This window comes from Sceloporus undulatus, chromosome 4 (genome assembly GCF_019175285.1).
Source record: "Sceloporus undulatus isolate JIND9_A2432 ecotype Alabama chromosome 4, SceUnd_v1.1, whole genome shotgun sequence".
Taxonomy (NCBI): Eukaryota; Metazoa; Chordata; class Lepidosauria; order Squamata; family Phrynosomatidae; genus Sceloporus; species Sceloporus undulatus.
The window spans coordinates 75,347,599-75,369,230 of NC_056525.1; the positions used below are offsets into that span (position 1 = coordinate 75,347,599).

The following is a 21,632-nucleotide window of genomic DNA, read 5'->3' on the forward strand; positions in this document are numbered from 1 at the left end:
GTGCCCCCTTCAAAAGGCACACACTTGTAAAACAGATTGAAAACACACTGAAGAAGTAATCCAGTTTGAGACTGCTTTCCCTGGCTCAGTGCTAGGGAATCCTGGGAACTCCAGTTTTGTAAGACGTTTACCCTTCTCTGTCAGTGCCACAATAAACTACAGTTCCAATGATTCCCTAGCACTGAGCCAGGGCAGTTAAAGTGGTCTCAAACTGGATTATTTCTGCAAGATGTTTTGGACCACAGTCAGTTTATCTACTGGCCAAAACCTATAGTTCTGTTCCAAATTGTTAAAATTAAGTCAGCTAGCACATATAATGGATAAAACATGTTTCTTGGCCCTAGCATTAGCTTTATGTTCTATCATGCTTCTTGAGACAGTATTTTTGGGTTTGTTATACCCAAGTTTATCTATCAGTAAGTTATGGCTTAAGAACTCTATGCCACTGTTTAAGTAACATGTACAAGAAAGTAGTTTACACAAGTCCTTTCAAGTCACCTATTGGTTTATAGAGATCCCATGGATTTCATAGAGTTTCATCTCTGAGTATTCCTTGGCTAAGAAACTAGTTTATTGCATTTAAAAACAATTCAGGACAGCCAGCTTGCTAATACTGTAATTAAAAAAAAAACACATAGGGTTGTTTTCCTTATTTCATATAGGTCAAGGGTGCACAACATCAAAGATGGCAGAATCCCAAACAGTTCCTTCCACAGCTCAGTTGATTAAAGGAGTGAAATGACTGTTCTCTGGCTTTTGGAAATCACTATTCACCTGCTACTGTAGCAGCTAGTAAAGTGCAATCTTAATGTAGCATGCTAACATGTGTGCAAGCAACAGCTTGGCCAAAATCTTGATGTTAGTCCTGAACAGAGTAGTCCCATGGACTCAATGTGCTTTACCTCTGTATTGACTCTGACTGAATGGTCTATTCTAATAGGGATTCACTAACAAAATGTCAGCCCCCTGTGCTGGCACACTAGATGTGGCATAAATGCCAAAAAGCTTGTACATCTTTAGTCTGAACAATGGCATATATAAATGACTGGGAAATCCAAAGCAGATTTATTATCTTAATAGAATTAGGAACTGCTAATTAGGAACTCAAAGAATTACCCAATATTCCAAGTATCCCTTCCAAGTATCCCACCAATATGTTTACCTACCATATCCTCAGTGAAGCACCCTATTCCATCCACCTCTTCAAAAAGCAATACTACAATTTCTTCCTTACATTTTATGAATGCACCATTCTGCCAATAACATAAACAACCACTTTTTGCTATCAACTGCTGCACTGCAATTTCCTACCAGAATGTAGCCTAGCTCCAGGAATTCTGTAGTGGAAAGCATTGGCAGGCAAGGCACAAGCAACTCTAGCACAACGAAACTGCTCGCCAACTAAACACTATGGCTTTGCAGACAAAAGGTCATAAAGCATGTTCCTCTGGACAATCAGTTCTTGAATAACAGCACTTTTTTCAAGACAGAATCTGTATATATTTACCAAGCCAATTTTCTTGTTCAAATTTAACATAGTTTAATGCATTTAAGGTAAACCAATTACTTCAATCTGTACCTTCAAGCAAAGCAAAACAAAAGGAAATATGGGGGGGTGGGGGTGGGGGTGGACAAAAGCAGTCACCTGATGCATTTATGCACCCTGAATGAATAAATGACTTTGTACAACACACCTTGTACTTTCTGAAAGGGCTGGCAAGAGCCCCTTAGGGTTGCTTGTACTCTGAGGGAGAGAGTAGGCTGGCCCAGTACCATCAGGGGCTAGTCTGAAGAAGAAGAGCCCTCCCTCCGGTCCATCTGCCTTGGTCCAGGCCTCAGAGGGAGAGAAGAATGCTGGACCTGATTCCCTCCCCCCCCCTCACCATTCCCTTCTTCTCCTTTTGTGTCGTGTCTTTTAGAATGTAAGCCTGTGGGCAGGGAACTGTCTGTTATCCCCTCTATTGTAAACCGCTCGGATTCCCAGTGATTGGGCGGTATATAAATAAAACCTATTATTATTATTATTATTATTATTATTATTATTATTATTATTAACAGAAGCAGCAGCAGCAACACATTCCTATTCAGCCCTGGTCATCACAGCATCATGAAAAAGAACGTGATTAGAGTAATCTATACAGATTTTTTTTGTTATTTGCCATTAAGTCAACTTATGCAACCTTATCGATGAAAGACCTCCAAAAGTCATAGTCATCAAGAAACCAGATCTTATCCAGCCATGTCAGGGCTATGACCTGCTTGACTGACTCAATCCACCTGTAATCTGGTTTTCCTATTACATTCCAATTAATCAAACATTATCATCTGTGTCAATGAAAGCCAAATTGTATCTTAAGAGAAGAACATGGGATTCTCAACACTGTGCTGCTGCATAGTGCTCATGTAGTATATCAACAAGCGGAGTTCTGAGTGCTTCCTTCACCCACTTTTAGAACGCCATACTTGGGAGGTCTATGCTGACATTTTAAATCTAAGGGGGGAGGGGATGTTTTCCCATGCTTTTAAAAATTTGTAGTTTGAGTATTATTTGGAATTAATACTTTTAATTTGTCATTTCTATTTTAGTACTGTATTTTAGTATTTTTAACACTACACTTTTCTATCTGAACTTGTTAATCACCGGGGGGAGGGGGGACAATGTAGGATAAAAATGTTTATAATTAAATTGAATATTCTACACTACATATTAAGTCTCTACAGGACCTTGATCAAGCCTATACACTTTAGAGTATTATGAGGCTTACCACAATCTATCCTTCTGGCAGCTTAAGTTGGTTTTCCAAACCTCCATCCTCCTCATCCACCTACACCACCAAAATATTTACATACAGATTACAGTGTAGGTTAATTTCATTCAATGCTGTGGCATTACTGCAAACTGTAGGAATAAGGTGAGGGTGGCTAAATGATATATGTTGTGCACTATTGGGTGTGGTACACTTGGCCTTGTTACAACTGGTTATGTGAGCTCCAATGGTATCACCAGCCCAAATTATTCCATTATAACCATTTCCTATATTGGGATTAAACTGCCAACCTTGGCTTTTCATTTCATGCAATGAAAAAAGTGCTCAGAGAAAGGTTCTGGTTCAGTTCTCTATATGGTAATTCATGCAGTTTTCTGTGGGACTAATGTAAATAAATAAGTTACAATTTATGGTATTATCACCAGGTATGGGCAGGAGAGGAAAGATTTTGCTTTAACAATGTTCATGTCCAGGCTCAATAGCATGAACCCACAAGCTGGACTCATATGTGGCCTACATGTTGTTCATCCAGTTTAATACATGTTTAACCTGTGTTTCAGGATGCTATACCTTCACAAGGTGGCTTGTATGATTATAAAAGCACAACTGCAAATTAAAAATACAGCAGTCCTATAGATTTTCTTTTTTAAATACTAAGTTGATACAGGAATAAGGTATCTTCAGATTTGTTTAAATTAGTAGTAATGAATCTAAATCCTATCTCATGTACCTACTAGCCTAATGCTTCTTGCTGTTGGACCATGCAGTAGGAGCTCTGTTGCTGATGTGAATGCTTAGGCAGGCTTAGATAGATGTAGGAAGTCCTTCAGATACAGTGGGGCAAAAAAATATTTAGTCAGCCACCAATTGTGCAAGTTCTCCCACTTAAAAAGATGAGAGAGGCCTGTAATTGACATCATAAGTAGACCTCAACTATGAGAGACAAAATGAGAAAACAAATCTAGACAATCACATTGTGTGATTTGGAAAGAATTTATTTGCAAATTCTGGAGGAAAATAAGTATTTGGTCAATATCAAAAGTTCATCTCAATACTTTGTTATATATCCTTTGTTGGCAACAACAACAACAACAACAACAACAACAACAACAACAGGATTTATTTATATGCCGCCCAATCACTGGGAATCTGGGCGGCTTACAACAGAAGGGATAATAGACGGTTCCCTGCCCTCAGGCTTACAATTTTAAAGAAAATGACAGCAGTCAAACATTTAGGGCTGAAGGGCGGGGTATAAATGCCATAAATAAATAATAAACATTTCCTGTAAGTCTTCACAAGGTTGGCACACACTGTTGCTGGTATGTTGGCCCATTCCTCCATGCAAATCTCCTCTAGAGCAGTGATGTTTTGGAGCTGTCGCTGGGCAACATGGACTCCCTCCAAAGGTTTTCTATGGGGTTGAGATCTGTAGACGGGCTAGGCCACTCCAGGACCTTGAAATGCTTCTTAAGTAGCCACTCCTTCATTGCCCAGGTGGTGTGTTTGGGATCATTGTCATGCTGAAAGACCCAGCCACATTTCATCTTCAATTGCTGATGTAAGGAGTTTTGCACTCAAAATCTCACGATACACGGCCCCATTAATTCTTTCCTGTACACGGTGGATCAGTCATCCTGGTCCCTTTGCAGAGAAACAGCCCCAAAGCATGATGTTGCCACCCCCATGCTTCACAGTAGGTATGGTGTTCTTTGGATGCAACTCAGCATTCTCTCTCCTCCAAACACAACGAGTTGTGTTTCTAACAAACAGTTCTACTTTGGTTTTATCTGACCATATGACATTCTCCCAATCCTCTTCTGGATCATCCAAATGTTCTCTAGCAAACTTCAGACAGGCCTGGACATGTACTGGCTTAAGCAGGGGGACACATCTGGCACTGCAGGATCTGAGTCCCTGGCGGCGTAGCTGGTTACTGATGGCAGCCTTTGTTACATTGGTCCTAGCTCTCCGCAGGTCATTCATTAGGTCCCCCCATGTGGTTCTGGGATTTTTGTTCACTGTTTTTGTGATCATTTTGAACCCACGGGGTGAGATCTTGCATGAATCCCCAGATCGAGGGTGATTATCAGTGGTCTTGTATGTCTTCGATTTTCTACTTATTGCTCCCACAGTTGATTTCTTCACACCAAGCTGCTCGCCTATTGCAAATTCAGTCTTTCCAGCCTGGTGCAGGTCTACAATTTTGTTTCTGGTGTCCTTCAACAGCCCTTTGGTCTTCACCATAGTGGAGTTTGGAGTGTGACTGATTGAGGTTGTGGACAGGTGTCTTTTATATGATAACGAGTGGAGGACAGAGGAGCCTCTTAAAGAAGTTACAGGTCTTTTAGAGCCAGAAATCTTGTTGTTTGTCGGTGACCAAATACTTATTTTCCACCATAATTTGCAAATAAATTCCTTCCAAATCAGAGAATGTGATTGTCTGGATTTGTTTTCTCATTTTGTCTCTCATAGTTGAGGTCTACCTATGATGTCAATTACAGGCCTCTCTCATCTTTTTAAGTGGGAGAACTTGCACAATTGGTGGCTGACTAAATATTTTTTGCCCCACCGTATCATAGTTTCAAACCTTTCAGAGCTCAAATTAGCACTCTTAATTAGGACCGAGGGACAAACATGCAATCAATGTAACTGATAAAGAAATGTAATGTGATCATGATCTACGCAGCTGGCTCTCACGAGCATCCTATTCCCCACACCATGTTCTTTATCCCTGGTTTCTAAACCACCTTCAAGAAAGCCCCATATAGTTCATCAAGCCAAAACTAACATGTTCACTTAGGACTGGAATTGAAAAGGTAGTCAGTACAACTGATGGTTAATAGCTCTAGCAAGATCTCCAAGCATAACTTTCATAAGCAACTAGGTGCTAGATTATGGATATTTATCTATAAACAAAACAGAAGCTGATCAGTTTTACTATCAGAATATTAATGCCTAAACAGGATATATAAGTTGTAATCCTAGTAGGGAGATCCTTATACAGTGTGTGCTTCCCATCTGTGCGGGTTTGCTTCTGCCCTCTCCCAATGAGGGAAAAACATGGGAGCTCAAGCCCATACTGGTCAATAGGCAGCGATGTGCTTGTATCTGTGTCAACATGCATGCACATACCTCCATTTACTAATACAGGCCAGAGTGAACTGTGGGATCTTCAATCCACAGATGACTAGCCCATAAATACAACCAGCCCACTGTATCTACATAATAAGCACTGTAATTTTGGAGATCAAATCATTTGGTTATATATACTGTAAATTATTAAACAAGTATTTTAAGTTCTTCCTTTTATGAATAATAAGGAAATCATTAAACTTCTAAAGTAAATACAGCCTGCCTGTGCCTAGTATATCTCAAACGTCATATCTCACCAATTAAAAACATGCACCCATTCTGCACACCTAAGCAATTTTTTTGTATTTCCATACATCAGAATTTGAATTACCACTTTCTCTCTATATACATGCATACAATTGCAAAATACTAATATCTCTGTCCACACCACAGAGTAAACCAATGGAAGGGCTGAATTGCCTATAACACCTATTGCACACTTAAAACGTAATGCATTAAAACACATATTAATGTGTTATGGAAGCTGCCTTTGGTCCAGGCCTGGGAGAAAGGCAGCATATAAATAAAGTAAGTAAATAAATAATACATAATGAATAATAAAATATTAAATGATAAAACATTATTGTGAGTAATGTCTCTGTTTGGTTTAATTAATTGGACACTGGGATTCACACAATTTCACATCGTTTCTTGTATTATCAGGTAACACATGATTTCATAATGGTTATTTTTATTAAGACAGTAAACATAATATTTTTTTCCCAATGAAGCAGGCTAAGGATACATTCTCATAACCTAAGTTACGTTAATCAGAAAAATTTACCATAGCTCACCACTCCTCATGTGTTTTCAAACTAGTGTATGCAATACTATTTTCACACCAAAAGTTATATATAGAAATATTCCAGAGCTCTTCCTGTAGAGTTGTGGAGAAATCAATTCTCCCCCACAGGGAAGTGAAATCACAAGGATAAACAAGAATATTAGTGTTTAACCCCCCCCCCCAAATGTACAAGAACTAAAGTATTTTTAAAGAGCTAGATAACTATACAAATCAACCCAGTTGGGGCTGATTTTCCCTACTAATCTCCAATTCTCTGGATGATTTATCATGCTGTGAAATACTTAGTGTTTGAACAAACCTCTGTTAGCAGTTAGGCACCTGCAAGGGGAAGAAAATGTTCAAGTTGAGAACTTTGAGCAGAAATACCCACCAACATGTTAAATCTACGTATACTCCTTCTCTACACTGTAGCTACTTTCAATACACGAAACAGGAAAGTTATCTATATCACAAACACTGTCATTCAAGAAGGGCAAAATGATTGTAAAAAGGCAGCACATTCGACATCCAGGAAAATGTGCATTAATTTTTACTGACAGCACGTGGAAGAGTATTAGGAAGATTACTGGTTGTATTCATCAGATGTCCCTTCCAGCAACTGCTAGGAATTCCATGACTTTAAATTCATGTGAGAACATAATCTAGAAAAAGCTCCACTTTGCAAAAAAACAGATTTCAATCTCTTAATTTTTGTAAGCCACCTTGAGTCCCAGACTGGGAAAAGCATGAAACATTTATCACTATTATTACTACTACTAGTAGTAGTAGTGTTATTTGGTTTCACTGTCTATTAGGTGTTACTGGCTGAAGTATTAGACCACCAATGATTTGGATTCTATCCAGCAATCCAGCAATCTGCAAGGTATTGTTGGTTAACTTGGCATGTTCCAAGCAATAATTTTGTAATTGTGCTATTCTGAGCCTATCTCTAGTAATTTAATACAGATGTTTTCTCAGACCATTTAGAATTTTTCCCAGAGCACCTATCACTATTATGATGACAATGACAACTACTGTTCCTATTGAACACCTGAAGCCCTTTCCCCCAAAGTGCCACTACATTATTTCAGTGCCAGTGCTTCACTTCAGGTACAATATTAGCCGTAACAGACCACACTATCTTTCACACAAACTAGTTTTATGACCATGACTATTGTACTTTTTACCTTTTCTTGCTTTATAATAATAATAAATAATAAAATTTACTTACATCCCGCCTCTCTACAAAATGCAATCGAGGCTTTGACCTTACATTCCAAATTGTGTTATAATGCCATATACATACTATTTTTTAAAAAGCAAGGTGTTCTCTTGGGGAGAGAATACAATTGAAATTAAGTCCTGTTTGCAGTGGGTCAACTATTAAGCACATGTAGTGCAAGATCTACACAAATATTGGGAAATATGCAAAAGGAACATAATCTCTGCATCCAGTTATGTAGAAATGCACATCTACAACCAAGATGTGTAACCTATTAGTAATTATATATTGTAGCTATGCTTTCACTCCCCTGCCCTGATCATAAGTTCTACTGGCATATTATAATTATAACAGTTGTGTTAAATTATGTCACATGGTAGTACTTGGAAGCAACATATTACAAGTAATGTCATTACTATTGTTGTTGCTGTTATGTGCCTTCAAGTAGATTCTGACTTATGGTATCCCTAAGGCAAACCTATCATGGGTTTGTTTGTGTGTTTTTTGAAACATTTATTCAGAGGAGGTTTGCCACTGCTGTCCCAAGGCTGAGCACATGCGTCTTGCCCAAGCTCACCCACCGAATTTCATGGCCAGATTGGACATTGAACCCTAGTCTCCAAAGTCATAGTCATTCATATAACTATGCCACATTGGCTCTCTAGTAATGTCACAGCCTGTGGTGTCTTAATTTGTCATAACCAATTTTTCTATCTGATACAGTCCCTTCTCTAATCCTAGGTGACTTTAATATTCACCTTGACAATCCCAACAATCCTTCTTCATCTCGCCTTAGATCCCTGTTTGCTTCTTTTGGCCTTCAGCCTCATTCTAACTCCTCAACCCATTCCTCTGGTCACTGTCTCGACCTAATTCTTGCTGCTAAGTGTGTCATTTCCGACTACCTGGCATCTGATTTTCCATTGTCTGACCATCATTTAATTTCTTTTACTCTTACTTATATCCCACCTCCTCGTCGTACTGTCCAGCGCCATTTCCGCGACCTTCAGTCTGTTAACTCTGACCATCTCAGTCAGACTTTGAATTCATCTCTCTCTTCTCTTGATCTTGGGGACTCTGCTGATTCAGCAATGTCTTTATTTAATTCCACTCTTTCTTCAACTCTTGACAGCTTTGCTCCTGTATCTGTACGTGTGTCTTCCCCCATGACTAGGCCTCAGCCCTGGCTCACTCCCACTATCAGGTACCTCCGGTCCTGCTCTCGAGCGGCTGAACGTCTTTGGAAAAAGTCTAGGGAACCGGCCGATTTCATTCATTATAAATTCATCCTTTTATCTTTTTCACGCGCTCTGTCTATGGCAAAACAGAACTATTTTAAATCACTGATCTGCGCTAATGAGAGGCGTCCGCAGCGTTTGTTCTCCTGCTTCGATACACTACTCAAACCTTCCTCTCCCCCTGTCTTCTCATCTTTTTCCCCAACTGACTTCGCCAACTACTTCATCACAAAAGTCACTACTATTCGATCTGAAATAGTTCCTCCCGACTTGCCCCCTACCACTAACCTCCTGGTACCTTCTACTAATAAACTCTCTGTGTTTCCCCCTGTTTCTCTGGATGAACTCTCTAAGCTGCTAAATTCTTCCAAACCTACTACCTGTTCTCTTGATCCTATTCCCTCCCGTCTCCTAATCTCTATAGCCCCTTCTCTTCTGCCCTCGCTCCTCTATATCTTTAATCTCTCTCTCTCTTTGGGTTCCTTCCCTTCTGCCTTCAAACATGCTCTCGTTTCCCCAATTCTGAAGAAACCCTCTCTCGACCCCTCTTCTTTGTCTAGCTATCGTCCAATTTCTCTTCTTCCTTTTCTTTCTAAGGTCCTAGAACGGGTCGTTTATTCTCGCTGTATTAAGTTTCTTGAAGCCAACTCCATCCTAGACCCCTTCCAATCTGGCTTCCGCCCACGGCACTCTACAGAGACAGCCCTCACCAAGATCTCAAATGATCTCTTGCGGGCCAAGGCAAACGGCCTCTACTCTATTCTCATTCTTCTCGATTTGTCTGCAGCCTTTGACACTGTTGATCACTGTCTCCTGGTCGATTTATTTTCTGACCTTGGGTTCGCCGACTCTGTTCTCGACTGGTTTAAATCTTACTTGTCAGATAGATCTTTTGCAGTGGTCACGGGTGGTCAGACTTCATCCTCTGTTCCGCTATCTGTTGGAGTTCCCCTGGGCTCTGTCTTGGGTCCCCTTCTGTTCTCTCTATACACACTGTCTCTAGGTAAACTCATCAGTTCTTTTGGTTTCTCCTATCATTTGTATGCCGACGACACTCAGCTGTATCTCTCCACCCCTGACCTTTCGACGGGGCTTGAACAGCAAGTTTCTTCTTGTCTGACTGCCATCTCTCAGTGGATGCGGCTTCGGCGCTTGAAGCTCAACATGTCTAAGACTGAGCTTCTCGTCTTTCCACCTAAACCCACCCTTCATTATTCCTTTTCTGTTTCTGTCGACGACACTTCTATTCAACCGGTTCATCAAGCCCGCAGTCTTGGCTTCATTTTTGACTCTTCTCTGTCATTTATTCCCCAGATCCAGGCCACCGCCAAGGCCTGTAGATTCTTTCTCCACAACACTGCCAAGATCCGTCCATTCCTCTCAATCTCTACTGCCAAGACTCTAGTCCATGCCCTAGTGGTTTCGCGACTAGATTATTGTAACCTCCTTCTAACAGGGCTTCCTCTTTCACACCTCCATCCTTTAATATCTGTCCAGTATTCAGCTGCCCGTATTGTCACATCCGCTCGCCGCTTTGACCATGTTTCTCCTCTTTGATCCTCCCTTCATTGGCTCCCCTTCCCCTTTCGCATCCGGTACAAGCTTTTGTTACTGACTTTCAAAGCCCTCCATGGGTTGGCCCCTCCTTACTTATCTGACCTTCTTTCTCCTTACATTCCTACTCGCACCCTCCGCTCTGGTAGTCAGAGTCTCCTGTCACAATGTAGGACTACCACTGCCCCCTCCCGAATTCGTCCCTTCTCGCTTGCTGCCCCTTACTCCTGGAACCTTCTTCCCCCACATGCACACCTCATCACTTCTCTGCCCAGTTTCAAAACTGAATTAAAGACTATATTGTTTAGAGAAGCATTCCCAGAGGTGAGCCCCTCTCTGACCCAGGAAGCCTCCTTCTAACCATCCATCAAGAAGCCAAGCCCTTCCTCCAGTCCATCTGCCTTGGTCCAGGCCTCGGAGGTGGAAAAGATCTGCTGGACCTGATCCTATTCCCCACCACCACTCCCTTCTCCTTTTGTGTCGTGTCTTTTAGATTGTAAGCCTGAGGGCAGGGAACCGTCTGACTAAAAAAAAAAAATTATGTACAGCGCTGTGTAAACTTACAGCGCTTTATAAATAAAGGTTAATAATAATAATAATAATAATAATAATAATAATATATGGCTAGAATCCCAACTAGTGTAAATCCATTGAACAGTGAGCCAACACATAAGTAAATTACATCAATTTAATTAGTCTTTTCTAGATGAGATTAACAACAGGATTTCAAACATAACAATGACTGATGTTATAACAGAACCGAAATGGTGACCAAGCACATCTATACTACAATAAAACCTTATCCAGGTAGGCTCTGATATAGATGCCAGGGCAAATGGGATGAGGCTATGCCTTTCTGGACTCAAGATTTAACACTTAGCACTTACATGAGAACACTTTGGCGATGGTACAAAATGAGCAATGGCACTTAGCTTAACGCAGGGGAGCACAACCCTAACTCCAGAGGGCGAATTTGCATTTTTAAAAACTCTCTACACAACATTCCAAAACAAGCAAGAGAATTCTCACCTCCTAACACCTCTCAGCCTAGTATTCATGCAGGTTGAATTCCCACTGGAAGGTAGCTACTATGTGGGTAACAACATGGGAAACAATGCACTCCAGTACCATATTATGCAGCACTGCACATATCAGACATTTTTGATATCTTCTTGGTAACAACTTGGAAAGTGAGCTTGAAGGTATCTAATGTGTTTCCCTTTGTTCTTCCTGCGTATCTCTGTAATCAATGTACGATTGCACACCAAGACGTCCCATCTCTCACATGTATGGCAAACAAAGCCTCATGGGGGTGGAGGGAAATACAGTTCTCACAGTAGATAAGCAGGGGGTATTCCTCTTCCCTCTGCCAAAGTAGTACTCACTTTGAAGTTTCAGTTTCATGGGCACCTAAAATATTGACTGATTGCTGTTCTCCCACTAGAACCCAAATACCAGGGCTGCCTACCAAAAAGGCATTCCCTCTATCATGGCAGGGAGTCTGCCTTGATAAAGATAAGCTCCACATATGTGCAGAGGTTCTCATGTCAACTATGGAGATAATGGGCCAGATCAGTTCACATCCTTCTCAAATCCATGGTATTTGATTCCTGCCAGATTTTCTGAGTACAGTGCCACTTAAAGGAAGCCAAAGCTTTGCTCCCTATCAATAAAGTTGCTTAGGCACTTTACAGACCACCCAAAAAGGGTAGTCTGCCGGTGCCATCATTTACTGCATGGAGGAGCCCCAGCGGCTTAACCGCGCAACTCCTCCGCACAACAAAAAGAAGCTGCAAAATGCACCTTCTTCTTGCGGTGCCCTTATGACGCCGCAAGGCACCAATGGTGCACTGCGGCTTCATAATGGCGCCGAGACGTGCGGATGCTAAGCATCCACTACATCAAAATGGCGGCACCCATGTAGAATGGGCGCCGCCATTTTGTACGTGCTCAGCGCGTACTATGGTTAGGGTCGTCTGGAAAGAACGCCCCTTTCTAACCCTAGTACGTGCCGTGCACGTACTTTCTGCCCATACAGAACGGGCCTTAGCAATGTTTTACTAATACATGCCACTATGTCTCTGCTGACAGGCAGGTCATCTGGGGGTGCCATTTAGTCCCAAAAACCTTCTCAAAACAACCATAAGACAGGAGGTTACTGACTGACCTTCTGAGAGCTCTTTGCCTTCATGTCCCTTAAAATCCCCTCATCAAAAAGCTATCTGGAGCAGCAGTTCTTCACATAGCTTAGCTACGCAAAGCCATCTGCCTCTCTGCTGTTGGTCCATTTATCGTCCAAGGTGCAGAAGCATTACTGCTAGAAGATGCTGACAACCAAACATACTATTCTCTAGTCACCTAACTGCAGAACGATTCACTTTTTGCTTGCTCAGTAAAAGACAATGCAAAACAACTGATCCATATTTATTTGTTTTATCTGATAACACTGGGAAGCCTGGTTGTAAATTCCAGCCTTCAGCAAGAAAGGTGTGATGTTAATGGAGAATATGAAGCTTTGCTCCCAACCATACTCCATGAGGGAATGAATGGAGGAAGAGAGACTTCAGTCCAGAACCCAATCATAAGAGGGAGGGAGGAGGAACTTCAGAACAGCCCCAAGCCTAATGTGGAGTGCCAGGGTCCCCTTCATACGTGGTCAGACAGTGGAAAGCCCTACCCACTAATCATGATGTGGAGGAAGGAGAAAGGGTAACAGCTTATCTCCCATCTTGGCATGATGGAGGGAGAGTGGGATAAGCCAATCCCTGGCCTCAAACATGATGTAAAAGGGAAGGAGAAAGGGCCAAGCCTGGTCCAGAGGGGTTGTGGAAAGCAAGAGAACAGAACTGCGGGCTTTTTCAGGAACTACATGGAAATGTGAGGACATGCAAATATGCATCACTCAAAGCCAGAGCCTGAGTGTTGAGCAGGCTATAGCTTCAGCTTCTCATGGACTCAAAGTGAACTTGAGCCAAATAGCCCTGTATATACAGCCCACAGGAATCATGGCCATACTGCCCGTTTCCTCTCGTATTTAAACAGTACAATGACAGCCCCACTTAATGGGGAATAATGAACTCCAGTAGCATATTATGCAGCAGTGCACACATGGTAAGTTTTTGATATCTTCTTGGGGGATGAGTATGTCATGGTACGCAGAGCTATCCATCTATTGCTGATCCTGCCACCAACTTGCTCCCACTCATGCCATGAGATTTCCAAGTAAAAGGCAAGATATTTCAATAAACACGAATGAATAAAATAGCTGTAGACGGAGTGCAGATGTGCAGGTATGGCATCATGGTACCCCCACCCAGCTACTTCATCTCATTCCTGTGGTTGCACAACCTTCTGCTACTTTCCCTTGCTTGATCATTATTCATCAGGCCACCAGCTGGCAGTTTTTTTCTCTGGAAGGGGTGCCTTCCTTCCTTCCCCTACCCTTTCGGCATGCCTCTTCAGACTATCTGCATCGGCAGTGTGGTTAGATTTGCCCTTGGTATGCTGTCCTATACATCCTCAACAGCATTTGCTTCACTTGAATTGCTAGTACATTATTATCTGCTGTTCAATCAATGGAACTGTACTTTCACTAATAGCTTTATTTATTGGAGACAAGATCTGTGATTTTGTGTGTGTGTCTGCACATGCTCATAACAGGGGGGAAAGCATCCAGTGGTGGAATCATAGGATCACAGAAGTGGAAAATTGGACAGAATCTTCAGTGGCCAACTAAACCAATCCTGTCAACACAGGAGTTCCATAACAAGTCAAACCTGATAGATGATCATAAAACCTCTTTTTAACAGACTCCAAGAAAGAAAAATCTGCCAACTTCCTTGTGTTCTGAACGAAATTCAATGGCCTGAGAGGAACCTAGCATTTTGGGCAATAAGGGTAAAAAAGGCACAAACTTCAAGATAGATCTCGAGACCAACAGGAAAGGAGGGATACAACTGTATGCATTACTGGACTGACTGGGCTTCATTACAACATGCAGTAACTGAGTTTGTCCCCATACTTTTCTTTAACTGCTGAGCAGTTTCTCTGTGTCTTATCTCTAGAGGAGGAGGCTTTTTTCTTCTGCTGACTTTCTACCCTTTAGGTTGCTGTCATTCCTTCTCCCACTGAAAGCAGTGTGAAGTCAGCAGAAAGTCAGCTAGCCTGGTGTTGGTTCAGCTGGCTTTGAGCCTACTTGCTCAGTTAGGATGCATTAGTAATCTATCCTGTAAGCTGCTTTAAGTCCCACATTGGGAGAAAAGTGAAATATAAACAAAAAAGCAATATAGGTTGCGTCTCCCTTATTCAAAATGCAGGGGACCTGAAGTGTTTTTATTTTTTATATATATTTTTAATTTGGAATATTTGCATGAGGTATCTCGAAGATGAGACTCAAGTCTAAACATGAAATTAATTCACCGTATGTTTTGTATATACTTTATAAACGTTTGTATATACCTTATAGCCTGATGATAAGGCTATAGATAATATTTTATAGCTAATGTTATAGATAATATGTATAGATAATATTTTGTTATAGACAATATTTTTAAATAATGTTGTGCATGAAACAAAGTTTCTGTACATTGAACCACGAGAAAACAAAGGTTTCACTATCTCAGACACTTATGTGAACAATTTTGGAGTATTTTGGATTTCAGAATTCTGGGTAAGGAATACTCAACCTGTAATAATTGTTTATCAAGATAAATTCTATCGATGTAAAGTTCTAGATATTTTGAAGTCAGATAAAATAACTTTTCCCATTTTTTTCCAGGAAAAACTTTTTAAATGGTAATTTTAGCACCATTTACAGTTTGAAAGTCATTTTGTTACTTTAAGAACATAAAATTAACTAACTTGGTCCAAAACAAATTGCAGAAACCATCCTGTTTGAGACTACTTTAACTGCCCTGGCTCAGTGCTGTTGTGAGACATTTGGCCTTCTCTGTCAAGAGAGCTCTGGGGCCACAATAAACTACAATGCCCAGGATTCTCTACCATTCAGCCAGGGCAATTAAAGCAGTCTCAAAGTGGATTATTTCTGCAGTGTGGTATGGGCCACAGTTTGGCAAAAACACCATCATGTTTAAAATATTAAGAGTGTACAGTACATTATTCAGAATTACAAATCAAACTAACTTTTTTTCCAAAAATATTTTTTACATGTGGATCTAAAAAGTCCTGAATGGTAAGAGATATCTGAACTATAAGGAACTGCTTTGAGTCTGCCAGTTTAAGCGTGCCAAAAAGTCCTAATTAGAACAGAGGAAACTACCAATAACAGTAAAACAGAGAAAATTATTTGTCTCTGCTAGTTCTCCACAGAGTCAAGAAGACATAATACATTCATTCCACTTCTCACAAAAGCAGAATTGTAATCAGAAATTGTAATTATCCAATAAATTAAGTAAGGTCCAAAACATACTGCAGAAATAATCCATCTTGAGACTACTTTAACTGCCTTAGCTCAATGCTAGGGAATTCTGGGAACTGTAGTTTTGTGAGACATTTAGCCTTCTAAGGCCTGTTACAGACTGCCAAAATAAAGTTGCTTCGGGTCTCTTTGGAGGTATGCTATTTAAATGATACATGGGTCCTAAGAGTCCGGAGGTCGCCACACTCCATTCCTAAGCACTGGGGTGCAGCTTTGGTGCAGCTTCCGGTTTCTTAGGATGCATGCATCATTTAAATAGCATACCTCCAAAGAGACTCGAAGCAGCTTTATTTTGGCAGTCTGTAACAGGCCTAAATGTCTCACAAAAGGCCAATGCTATTTTAGGCTGCATCAATAGAAGTATAGTGTCTAGATCAAGAGAAGTAATAGTGCCACTGTATTCTGCTCTGGTCAGGCCCCACCTAGAATATTGTGTCCAGTTCTGGGCGCCACAATTCAGAAAGGACATTGAGAAACTGGAGCATGTCCAAAGGAGGGCGACAAAAATGGTGAAGGGTCTGGAAACCATGCCCTATGAGGAACGACTTAGGGAGCTGGGGATGTTTAGCCTGGAGAAAAGAAGGTTAAGAGGTGATATGATCGCCCTGTTTAAATATTTGAAGGGATGTCATATTGAAGAGAGAGCAAGCTTGTTTTCTGCTGCTCCAGAGAACAGGACCCGGAACAATGGATGCAAGCTACAGGAAAAGAGATTCCATCTCAACATTGGGAGGAACTTCCTGACAGTAAGGGCTGTTCGACAATGGAATGCACTCCCTCGGAGTGTAGTGGAGTCTCCTTCCTTGGAGGTCTTTAAACAGAGGCTGGATGGCCATCTGTCAGGGATGCTTTGATTTGGATTTCCTGCATGGCAGGGGGTTGGACTGGATGGCCCTTGCGGTCTCTTCCAACTCTATGATTCTATGATTCTGTCAAAGAGCTCTGATGCCACAATAAACTGCAATTCCCAGGATTCCCTAGCACTGAGACAGGGCAGTTAAAGTAGTCTCAAGATGGATTATTTCTGCAGTGTGTTTTGGACTATAGTCTTACATAAAAGTCTTCCTCTTACCTACTTTTTAGAAATTATTTTGGAGAAGTAAACATGTAAATACTTCATCTTAAACATTTTATTAATCTTTCTAAGAGAATATATTCCATAATTCAATATTTTCCCCATTATTTCTAGTTGTTGTCCCCAAATTATTCCCCTTTCCCCCCCCCAGGCCATCAAATCTCTTACGTCTAACACTTAATAATTTCAAGTGCTGTAGAGGCTTAATTATTTGCATTTAGAAAGATATATATTTTAAACTCCTTTGTACCATAAAATTATTTTATATTTGTGCTACAAATGGCACATTTTAATTTAAATTCATGGAACTGCTTAAAACAGAAACAAAACAAAAGTGTACAATTCCTAGTCCAAAGTGAGGCTCACTGTACTAAAAATCAGATGAATTCCCAGAAAGTGTGTCTAGGTTTGCAAGTCCAATCTTAACCCTGATCTAATCTGTACAGCAGAAATAACGCAGTTTGACACTGCTTTAGCTGCTATGGTCCAATGCTATGGAAATCTGGAAATATTTGTGAAATCTTTAGCCTTCTCTATCAGAAAGCTCTGGTGCCGAAACAAATAACAAACCCCCGAGTTCCATAGCATTGAGCAATGGCAGTGCAAACAGTGTCAACCCTGCATTATTTCTGCAGTACAGATTCAACCTCCATGGTACCAACTCCCTACTATGTTTAGAACTGCATCCTAAAGTTGAGAAATTGTGTGAATGAAATCAGCATGTAAGAAAACAATGTTAATATTTCAAAGAACAGTTTAACAACATGCTATTTTTATTTTACTTTTGTAACTGCAAGATGTAGGATTCAACACTTAGGACACAGAGAACTACCTTATGCACAGTCTATTTGCTTGTTTAGTCCAGTATTGTTGGCAAGGACTGGCGGTAGCTCTCTGGATTTTTGAAAGCTTTTCCAACCCTAATTGGGAATGTCACAGGCTAAACCTTCAATACAATCTGTCAAATAGTTAAAAACTGTTCCACATCCTTCAGACTCTTCCCAGTACTCCAAGTATTCAAAAATCTTAGCATACCCCAAGTAATGTTATCAGTAAGTAAACAAAAACAACTGCACTATTAAAACAGGAAAAGCATCTCTGTCATTTGTCCTGCAGTTCTATGTAACACTTAGAGTTTGGTTAAAATATCAGGCACAGGCAAGCGGGTGGCGGACAGGAAGAGCACATTCTATCCAAGTACTGTACAAAAAACGGCTATCAGTCCTGCCAGAAACCAGCCTTACTAAGAAACGGTTACCGAGGAGCATGGATAGTTGAACAGCCTCTGTGAGCAAAGCCTTTGGTCTTACACAACTAGGAAGTCTACCCTCCTAAACATTCAAGACACCCTATTTGTGCTTTCCTACACACCCACAAGTCAACCCCTCCTTCCCTGCCTGCTCAGCAAGAGCTCTGCTAGATTATTTTACAGGGCAGTCTGCATTTGTTCCGTGTACGGAACAAGGGATATTGACCAAGTCCATGAAAATCTTTCTAGAGTTTGTTTTCTTTCTGGAAAACATGGTTTTGCAGCTTGCCGGGGGTGGGGGGTGGGGGTGGGAGCTACTCCATAGGAAATTAGCCTAGGCTTTAACTAAACATTTGTGATTTCGAACTATCACTCCTGTTTGTTCTTAGATCCTTCCAACTTGTCCTGCAAAAAGAAAGTACCCCTTCCCCAAACCAGTTCTTTGCACCCTAGTACTCCCTACTCATTTACCCCAAACCCCCATACCTCCTCACACCACACTCAGCTAAAGTTATGGTTGCATCATCCCCCCCCACATTGTTGTTGTTGTTGTTGTGTGCCTTCAAGCCCTTTCTGACTTAGGGCAACCCTAAGGTGGTCGGTCGTCTTAGGGTCGTCCTAAGTCAGAAAAGGACTGAAGGCACACAACAATTATCATGGGGTTTTCTTAGCAAGAGAGTGACAACACCCAGTGGGTTTCCATGGCTGAGCTAGGATTCGAACCCTGGACTCCCACTGTCATGGTCCAACACTCAAACCACAACACCACCTTGGCACTCTGGCTTCTTCCTGACAAAATCAAAATACTATCATAGTGTTTTGTATATATGTGGAGTGTCACTTGCTGCTAAGCTTGCAACTGATATTCCACAGCAGATACTAAATACAGTACCACTGCACACCAATAGTTGTTGTTGTTGTTGTGTGCCTTCAAGTCTTTTTTTTACTTATGGCGCCCCTGCCATGGGGTTTTCTTGGCAAGATTTGTTCAAAGAAGTTTGCCTCTGCCTTCCCCTGGGGCTGAGAGCATGTGGCTTGCCTACAGTCATCCAGTAGGTTTCACGGCTGAGCTGGTAATGAAACCCTGGTCTCCGGAGTCATAGTCCAGCTCACAAACCACTATGCCACACTGGCTCTCACCTTTCTTTCTTAAGTACATGCTTGAAAATACTATGTGGTTCAGTCCTCCTACAATCCTTAGGCTATTTCTCCACTGGCAATGTGTGTGTGTATGAGAGCTCCACTCCCGAGGCCTATGACTTCGGAGACCTATGGTGCCTCCTTCCTTCCCTCCCTCACACCCAGCACACCTCCATCGGGAACTTTAAGTAATCAGATGTCCTCACCGCAAAATGGAGGGCACTCAATAACAGATGGAGGACACGACCAAATAAAAGGCTAAACACACTCAATAGAAATATAAATTCCTGCTTCTTAGGCTCAAAATGGAGGGCATTTTGAAACTCCACCTGGAGAGAAGGCTGAAATGTATGTCCTGGAAAAGGAGGAGGACCAAGTCTGGCCGCTCTGAAGAAGAGCTGGCAGCTTAAAACTGTTATAAACCAGGACTCCGAAGACGTAAAATGGTGTTAGTTTGGGAAAGTCAAGAGTGCAAAGGAAGGGGCAGGTATCCCCAGCATTTATTTGTTCAGAGGTCTTCACCAAAGAGGAGGAGGAGGAGGAGGAGGAGGAGGAGGAGGCGCCCCAAAATGTAGCACAAAACGTGGCCATGAGACAGAAATGGAGCAATATTTTGGTAACTACAGTATAGAAGAGGCCTAATGTCAAGGGAACAAGGGAAGCTGCCGATGATGTTGTTGTTATTGCTTGAGGTATAGTAACTTCAGAAAAGAATTAGGTAAGCTAGGAAAACTTTATCATTTTTGCACAGAAACTTTCAGAAATGGTTTAAACAAGATTGTAAATCCGTGTTAAGTAAAAAAAAACAGAAAAAACGACCACACATATAGGTATATACATACTGTACGCATATATATATATATATATACACACACACACACACATTTGTTTACATTTCTTGAAGTGTGTTTTGAGCTTTTATATACGTGTATATGTATACACACACATACACACACATATATATATATATGTGTGTGTGTGTATTTATTTTATTTATATCCTACCTTTCTCCCCGAGGGACCCAAGGTGGCTCCCATATAAATGTACACACACCCAGAAAGGCTCAAAACAGACCCCTAGAAATGTTAAATCCACGTTGCTTCTTAGTCCCCGCTCAAAACGGGGCTTTCAGGCCCTGGACGATGTGTTTCATTTTCATTTCCCCCTTTTCTATGCCGCCTTTCTCCCAGGAAGGGGCTCGAGGCGTCTTACGAGATCATAAACAAACAAAAACAACCGACAACATTTCAAAACAAAACATCGCAGTAAAACACTTATAAACAAACAAAAAACAAAAGCGTCTGCTTAAAACAACGGAAGCCAACGACAACCACAGCCTCCTCCTCCTCCTCCGACCCTTTATTATTATTATTATTACTATTACTATTATTATTGTTATCTAGACTCCCATGGCTTACTAGGTACCGACCTCGCTAGCTTCCCTTCCTCCTCCTGGAGGCCCTCTTCTTTCCCCTGGACTAGGCCTCTCTGCTGCTGCTGCTGCTGCTGCTCTTCCTCTTCCGCCTCACTCTCCGCGCCGCTCGAGTCCCTCGCACCGAATCATAACAAAGCTCTGCCCAAAATGGCTGCCCTGGGTTCCCTTGCCCGGCGGCCGGGGGCCGGAGGGGGCGTGGCCAATGGGGGAACGCGCGGGGTGGGTGTGTGCGCATGCGCGTGCGCGAGGAAAAGAAGGGAGCGAAAGGAGGAAGGGGAGGCGAGAAGCACACACCCACCTGTCCCCTTGCCCCGATGGGAGAAGGCGCATGCGCACTCGGCATTCCACGACGCTCGGGTTCCTTCTTCTTCTTTACATATAGTATACATTCGACCAGTCAGAGCAAAGGGACGCCAGTTATTTTTTGCTTTGCGCATGCGCGGGCGGCTTCCTGGTACTGCTGCTCTAGTTATGCAGGGAAAGGAAGTTGGTGTGTTGCTACTTCCGGCCTCCTCTTTAGCCTATGTCCCAAACACACTGCAGGAGTAATCCAGTTTCAGACCGCTTTGACTAACAGAGAAAGCTAAATATCTCA

The 21,632-nt window shown here is 41.7% G+C and overlaps 1 protein-coding gene across 2 annotated transcripts in view; it reads right to left on the minus strand.

Annotated features, from left to right (window-relative positions):
- Nucleotides 1–21,358, minus strand: part of GPBP1L1 (GC-rich promoter binding protein 1 like 1) — a 51,125-nt gene extending 29,767 nt beyond the window's left edge. Inside the window, exon 1 of one of the 2 annotated variants that reach the window (XM_042462835.1) lies at nucleotides 21,336–21,358. The gene's annotated coding sequence lies outside the window, so the exon portion shown is untranslated. Of the gene's footprint in view, nucleotides 1–21,031; nucleotides 21,240–21,335 lie in introns of those variants that run through there. The other variant, XM_042462834.1, reaches the window with a different exon arrangement.
- Nucleotides 21,359–21,632: the final 274 nt, after the last annotated feature.